Genomic DNA, 7,742 nt, shown 5'->3' with positions numbered 1-7,742 from the left:
TTTAGTTAGACTTGCAAGCCATGTTTTGTCGTGCTTTGAAAGAGCATTTAAACCCCTTCTTACATTTACAGCCTATCTTACTAATTTTCCTTCCATGGCATTTCACCTGCAAACTTAAGGGTCTTGTCATTTGCCAAGAAACATTCTCAACTCCTCACTGGGCAGCAACGCATGCACACATGAGCAGCAGCTGCTCCTTTATGTGCCTGGAACAAGCAAAGCTTGGAAAGTCAGGAGAACTGTGTAATGCAGCCCAATGTATGCAGAACAGGGGTATTTACTGCACAGCAAGCCAGTCATGTACACATTGGCCTTGCAAAATGGCAGAAGCTCTATGTGCCTTCTACACCTGCCCACTTCACTCTGCCCTCCAGCTAGGGCAAGGCAGCCCAACATGTGTTAGGTTTCTGCTGTGCCCCTGGCCATCCTGCCTGAGGAAGGGAGGGAGGCAGGGAACAAATCCTCTGCTCTGGCCCCAGTTCCTGAAGCAGAGGAGACACCAGCCAAGAGCACAAGTAAAACAATTGAAGTAAATCTTAAGGTTTCACTGGTTTGTTTGGGTTTCTTGTTGTTTTCTTTTCCCCTTTTCTACTGTGTAAGCTGTATCTTGTTTTTGTTTTTCACAGGTTTGGCAAGCATTTTGCTTTTACAGCTCCAGCTTTGCCCAGTTACAGAACTGCATATAGGCTTTGTTTAGCTTTTGTCTTGCATATTAAACAAGAATTAGGAAATAAAAGAGATATTATTACGGTTTGGACTTTCTGATTTTGGAGTCAATAGGAGCTTTGTTCTGCACTTCTGGCAGAGGAGAGGGGAGAGCAGACTGCCTCCTGTTAATATTGTAACCCAGGGAGTTTGCTCTTGAACCCCAAACCAGGTATGTGCCGCCCATCTGACCTCTTCCACAACCCTGCTTTCAGACACTGGCTGTTAGGGCCACAGAAACAAGATAAGGTCCAGGATGTTTAAATCTTTAATACTTTCTGGTATTTTCTGACAATACCCAATTCATTGGTCCAAGATTTGAACACACATCTTCCTTGCACCATTTCACAAAAGGCTTGGACCCCAAGAATAGAAGAAACCACTGCAATACAACAAGGACGTATAAATATGAATGTCAAACTGCCCCGTCAATGAAATGCTTTAAAATACAGGGAGTGCCATGGTGCAGTGGGCCACAGAAACACAATGAAATGATAATGAGGACAAATAGAGATGAAGACCACCCACCAGTAGTTTTATGACTGTGAATTAGAACAACAGTTCTCAGTGGAGCCATTGCCACTGGACGCCATTGTCATATTTAGCACATGCTAAAGTAGCAATTGTGCATGGACATTTCAACTGTTGCCTCTGGAACAGCAGCCAGACTATTTATGAACAACCCCCAACCCCATTCTTGTGCGTTTGGCTGTGTCTGTAGATAGGAGAAACTAGAAGACTGCTATTTTGTTCTGACAGGTTTTCCCATAGTCACTGTCTGCTACTCCTTGCATATGCTTAATTTTCTGAGGATTTATGCTGGGCCCTTCCTAGACATCTCTCCAGCATTAATCTTCCTTACCCAAGCTTCTATCCCACTTTTGCTATAGTCTCCTTCATGCTGTATTGTGTTTGCCCTCCTTTCCTAGAGAAAAAAACAACATTCAGAATTTCTTTCCTAGGGCTTGGTTGTGCATGTACGACAAAACATGGGTTTTGGAGGAATGAAGAAGATGAGGGAAAGACAAGGCATGAGTCTGTTCCTGATATGTTTGCTCATCCTGCCAGGGAGGTGCGTGTGCTGGATCAGAGCACCTCCCAGGTGTCCTGGCGTAGGCTTCTGCCTCTCTATCCCCAAATCCTGCCACTCATTTTCTTGGCAACTCTCACCAACACCTCATCTCCAGCACAGGGCACAGGGGGTGCAAACAGGGTGCAGGAGAATTTTCTCCCACCCAACTTCCATGCCAGAAACAATTTGGCTCAAGATTTAGGTAAGCAACAAGTCTTCAAAACAATGATCCAAATGCAAATCTTTTCTGTTTTGTAACTCTGCTAGAAAATTACCAAATCACATTCAAGAAATGCAGCCTTTTAGGTTTGTTCACTGTTTCATAAATATCTGTAGATTACACAGCACTCTACCAGCTTGCCTTCAAATTTTATTGTATTAAGAAACTCATCCGAAAAGCAGCTGATATCTAATATATTCTTAATCTGTCACTCTTCAGATCCTGTCATAAAATGTGTAACTGAGAGAAGCTGTTGACATTACCACCATATCAGGTCATCACTCCCAAAGCATTCATTATGGGATGTTGCTGAAAGGTGCCATCTTCACAGCCAAGATATGCCCAATTTATCCATTAGGCATTCCTTCAGTAGTCATTTAAAGTGAGCATGATTGGGTTTTTTTAACTGTATATGCTTTACCAAGAAGACAGCTATAGCATGGCTCAGAAAATAAGCACTCATGTTATTCTCGATGGGCTGTGCAGAAAAAAAATGTTTAATTTGCATGCGCATGATGGTAGAGGAAGCTGACTCAGAACAAGCTGTTGGTGCTTCTGGATGGTCAGATTTGAGGGACTATAGGAGCAGTGAGAGGTCTCCAGCATGGACCAGGGAACACTGTGTTTGTGGGTGTTGTTCTATGTGTTGTATAACACCTTAAAAATGGGGAGTTAGGTATTCACCTCTCAAGGAAAGAATAAAAAGAAAAGGAGCTAGAGAGGAAGGAGGGGAAAAGTAATCCACAGCATACAGAAATACATAACTGAAGGTGAAAGAAAACAAGGCACAGCATCCCCAGCATATTAACCACTGTGGGGAGCATTGCATGTTCAGGTCTGTTTTTATCTTACCAAAGCTTTGGGGGAAGACCTGAGACACCTCACAGAGACACACCTTAGGTAACTCATGAAGACAACGGACAGATAGACTGGAGGGCAGCAATTTCATAAGACAGTTCAGTAAGCCTCAGATAAGAGAGTTTCCTGAAGTTATCTGTCACTTTCTGTCCAGCTTGAAAAGCGGGGTCCATCACTGTCACAAAAGCGCAGATATGGAGCAGACAGCCAACTTCCCTAACTCAGAAAGCTTCCTATCAAAATCTTCACAAGATGGAACCACAAAATACATAGTGAGAGCCGAGTGGAGCAAGAGCTCCTGGATCATATCATAGGCAGGTGGTGACCATGGCTCTGCAGGAGAGGTGTGCTCTGACTCTGTGACTCCTCTGTGCAGGTCCTCTGGTGGGCCAACAGCTCAGGAATGGCAGCAGAGTTCTTGAGCCAGAGGACTGGCTGTGTAATCCAGACTTCTGCTTCCAGAAGCAACAGAGACAGAAAGGCCTGAACCATGGAGTTATAAGGACTGACTGCATGCCCAATCCAATCCCATCCCCTTATGGAGCAGAGGGGTCCCCAGACAGCAAATTTGTCTGGGCACCTCTTTCTTATCTCAATTTTCCAATGCACAAGGTAGGAAAGTAGTGTCCAGTGTTTCTCTGCCAAGAACAACATTCTAGTTTATAGATGCTGGGTAAGAAGCTCGGCCTTTCAGTTCAACACAACTGTTCAGCTATAAAGCCACTGCATCTACAATATCTGTAGGAGTGATTGAGAATAGTACAAGAAACTGTAATTTTCCCTTGAACTCACTCCTTGCGTTATCCCTGAAATTTTGCTTTGTGAGTACTTTGGTTTGCAGTGGAAACCTGGTGCAGTGAAATAGCAGCTGCCTTTCACACCTCATGGGATGTTTGATCTTGTGAAGAAACAAGGGCCACCTTACAGAAAGTTCAGCAGGATAGGCTTGGCAATAGCACTGACATTCTTTGCCAGGCATGAATCCTCAGACTGATGTTTCCAGACCTCAGAGCCTCTGCTTCCTTTTCAGCCTGATTAGTTAAAAGCTTCTCTATGGTGCTAGCCTAAGTGGGATCTCAGAAACTCTCATATATGCATTGAGACACCCAGCAAGACCTCATAGTGTGGGCTGTCAGGTTTCATAATTTGACAGATTTCCCAACTGAGGCACGCTGGTTAAGTGGCATATCCAACATTGTGCGGGAAAACTTCTGGTAGAACTGAGAAGGGAAGTCAGCTTGAAGTTCTCTGCCGTAACTCTCACTCCTTCCCCTTCATCCCTGCTCCCTGAATCCCCATTATTCTTAATGCTGCAACACAGAGATTAAATAGGCCTTATGACAAAGACAACATGTGGTTGGAAAACACTATATGTTTTAAATTCAGCATAGCTGCAAGAACAGGCAACAAGAAATAGGATTACAGTCAAGTAAGTTCACACATGTTAGTTATGTCCAAAGAGAGTTGCTCTCCTTTGTTGCATTGTGCTTCACTCATCTGTGCAGCTGTGCATCTGGCCTTTTGTTTCTCTACCTATTCTCATAGGTGACTGTTGATATGAGGAATGGCAGAGATGGGGACCTGACAGGCAGAAACCTCCTGGGTTGGGTGAAGCATGGGACTCACATGAATAAGGTACTTCAAGCAAAGGAATCTGGAAAAGATATTCAAATATATACAAAACCATACATATTATGAGCAACACTACCATTATGTCAGTTTAGCTTTCCAGCAGACCTGTGTATGCACTCAGCCTCACATTGGACTCTCTAGCAAATCTCTCCTGTTTATTCTGTGTTCAGATACTGTGGTGGAGACTACATGATTGCTCTGTTGAAGCACCTGATTATGAGTGTATAGCTGGTCCCTCCTCTGGATTGTGCTGAGCTTCTCTGAGTCCAGCACAATTTATTCACTGTGCAAAACACAGACCAAGTCACCTAGAGCAGCATTTTTCAAACTCTGCCTCTGATTTTTAAATGGTGGGTTTGGTACTTTATAGGAGAGATTGATGCCTGGCTGCCAAGAAATGTTTATTCTTGTGTTCTTGCCTAATCGTTGTCACAGATGATTCAGCAAGAGCAAAACTGACACTCTGCCTGAAAAAAAAAAAAAAAAAAAAAAATCTGCTGGGGCTTATTCTTGTTCATTTTGGAGTAGAAATGAACAAAAATACATAAAACACCATCCTTGTGTTTCCAGAGGGTAGTTGTTTTGCATTTTGAAGAAGGAATATTGGGCTAAAATTAGAGAAACTGCACAGGTAGAAACATTATTAACATAATAAATGGCTTATGTAAACCAGGAAGAATGTTTTCTGGGGGATATTTTGCTGTCTGCAAAAACCCAGAGACCTAATATTGTTTAGCCAATTTTCCCCTGCCATGAGGAGGTCAACGGTCATGTACCCTCTGTGTTGGACACTGTCAAAACTTGTTTACTGCCATTAGAAGGTCCCAGGAGAAAGCTAGTGAGTTTTTGGCAGTTTGTGGCAGAAGAGAGAGCTACAGTTGCAGAGCAGTTGTTGTCATAACACCTATTCATCATTATCCCTCCCATCATGAATCACCTACTGATAACCAACCCCTCTTTATTTACATTTATCACATCTAGAAAGCCTGTGCTTGCTACCAGGAGCCACATCTCTACCTGGGAAAACTGGCTGCTTTTGTGCCAGTATTTCTACCCCAAACCCAGAAAATTCTCGAAATCTCCCGGCTGAGAGAACAGGGACAGCTTTTCAAATGTTTTGTTCACTTCCACTTAAAATTCAACCAGAGTATCTAAATTAGGAATGCTGCTACATTCCAGCTCAGAGAGCTGCAATGCTCTGTTACAAAGAGGGGTTCCGTCTCCTCCTTGTCATCCAGAACCCTGTCCTGGATCAGCTGGTCCATTTGCCTAGGTGGAAAGATCGGTAGGGGGCCCATGTTGTACCCTTCCTTCTGTGTCTGGTACAGCATGAAGCACCATGTCAGCGATGCACTAATACACAAGAATAATCAGCTCATCAAATCAGCTTCATTAGTTGGAGCTCAAGAGCACAGCTCTGCTGCCCAGCCCTGTAGACACGCAGCCTGCCTTACCACTCCATCTGCTACAGCCGAGCAGGAGGGGTCTGCCCATTTGGCTGTTCACACAGAAGTGCAAAAGCCCAGGACACTGAGGGTACTCAGAGCATGTGCCATGTTCCTGCCTGACACATGTCACCAGGGAACCACTGCTCCTCTCCTGTCTCTCATATGGAGACCAAATCCAGCTCCAGAGTGCCAGCAATGAAGCCGCTAGAGCGAGGTTTTAGGCCACCAATGATTTCCCTGGGTTTTGGGGGGAGAGGAGTGGAGTCTAGTCCAAGAGGTCTGCCTCACATCCTTATCACAACGCAGACTCCTGGAGTCCACTGCACGCTGCTGGTGGGTGGCTGAGCACTGGGGACCCTCTCTGTGTGACAGGAGAGGCGAGAGGTGGCAGTGCAGAGGCTGCTGGAAGGTGGCTCATCTCCATAGCAGGCTCAGGGCTTTGCGGTCCCTGTATGTTGCTAGCAGAGGAGCAGAGCATCAGCAGGTCACGAGTTTCACAGATTTGTTCACTGCTTGGAATTTCTGAGTGAGAGTATTTATGGATAGCTCTGGAGTTATTTTTACGGGAATGGCTCTGTAACTAAGCACTTCAGAAAAAAATCAGGCCACCATGTAGATGAAAAGGCAGGTGAAGGGGGCTTCACTTGAGTGTATCCAGCTTGGAAAGGGATGGGTGTTAGCCCCTAGCAGGTGCTTGCTATGAAAACCCCCAGGGCTGGTTGTCTTCACAAAAGCTCTTCCTCAAACAATGATGAATAATAAACACATGTGTAAATTTCTCAGTCTTTGGTATTGCCAAGGGCCTGTGCCGAAGTATCTGTTGCTTACACTGAAGTTCTCTCTCTCTGTGTATTTTTAGCATGGATGGAGATATAGTCTCAGAAAATGTAATGACATGTGACATGCAGGATTCATACGTATCTAGGCAGTATGGGAATGTACCACGTAGGAGGAGATGCAACATACTGCTTGGCTTCTAATACCCATTACTTAAGCACAATAAGGCGCCTTATGGAAGCAGATAAGGGGGCTCCCCATGGAGCCTAAGCATTAGAAGACATATGTTTATCCCATACCTGTATTCTCTCTCTGCTTTATGTCATTACATTTAAGTTACTTCATGCAATGTTGGCTGACGGTTTTTACTAGCTTGTCAGATATGCTCTGGGCGACCACGTTTAGAAGATAATCAGTTTTCACAAGAAAACAACTATCTACTCAATTCCACCTCTCCCATGTCACTAACAAATATCTACTAATGAGTCCAGCCTGATACCAATGCAATCCTATGGCAAATAATCTAAACTTCAAGAGAATTTCTCTGCTGATTTTAGGACAGTCAGAAGGCATTGTTCTGTCCTGGAGTTACCTCTGTAACTTTAACAAGATGAGACAGTTTTGCCTTGTAAGTGGTTCTAACAAAATGGGGTTTTTTTCCAAAAAAATGGCATGTTTAAGGAAGCATTTAATGTCCACAGTATCTCTGCTACTGAGAGGAAGTGTCTCAAACAGAAGGGATCTGCCTCTTGCCTCCCTTGTTTTCACATTGCAACCTAGTTTTAACAGAAGCTGCAAATGGATACAGAAAAGGACTGCTAAAGAATCTTAATATCATAGTTCAAGCAGAACTGCCTATTTTCCTAACTAAGGTTTGAATTGCATTGTAAAGATAGACACTGGAACGGTTGACAGCTTTAACAAGAAAACTGTGACTGCAATCCTCGTGCAAACCATGCATCTTGTGAGATCAAGTGGAATGCTCTGTACAGATGCCAAAAGGAGCTGAATGTTTAAAGCCTGGGGGATT

Source organism: Lonchura striata, chromosome 3 (assembly GCF_046129695.1).
Source record: "Lonchura striata isolate bLonStr1 chromosome 3, bLonStr1.mat, whole genome shotgun sequence".
Classification (NCBI taxonomy): Eukaryota; Metazoa; Chordata; class Aves; order Passeriformes; family Estrildidae; genus Lonchura; species Lonchura striata.
This window is presented reverse-complemented; position numbering follows the sequence as displayed.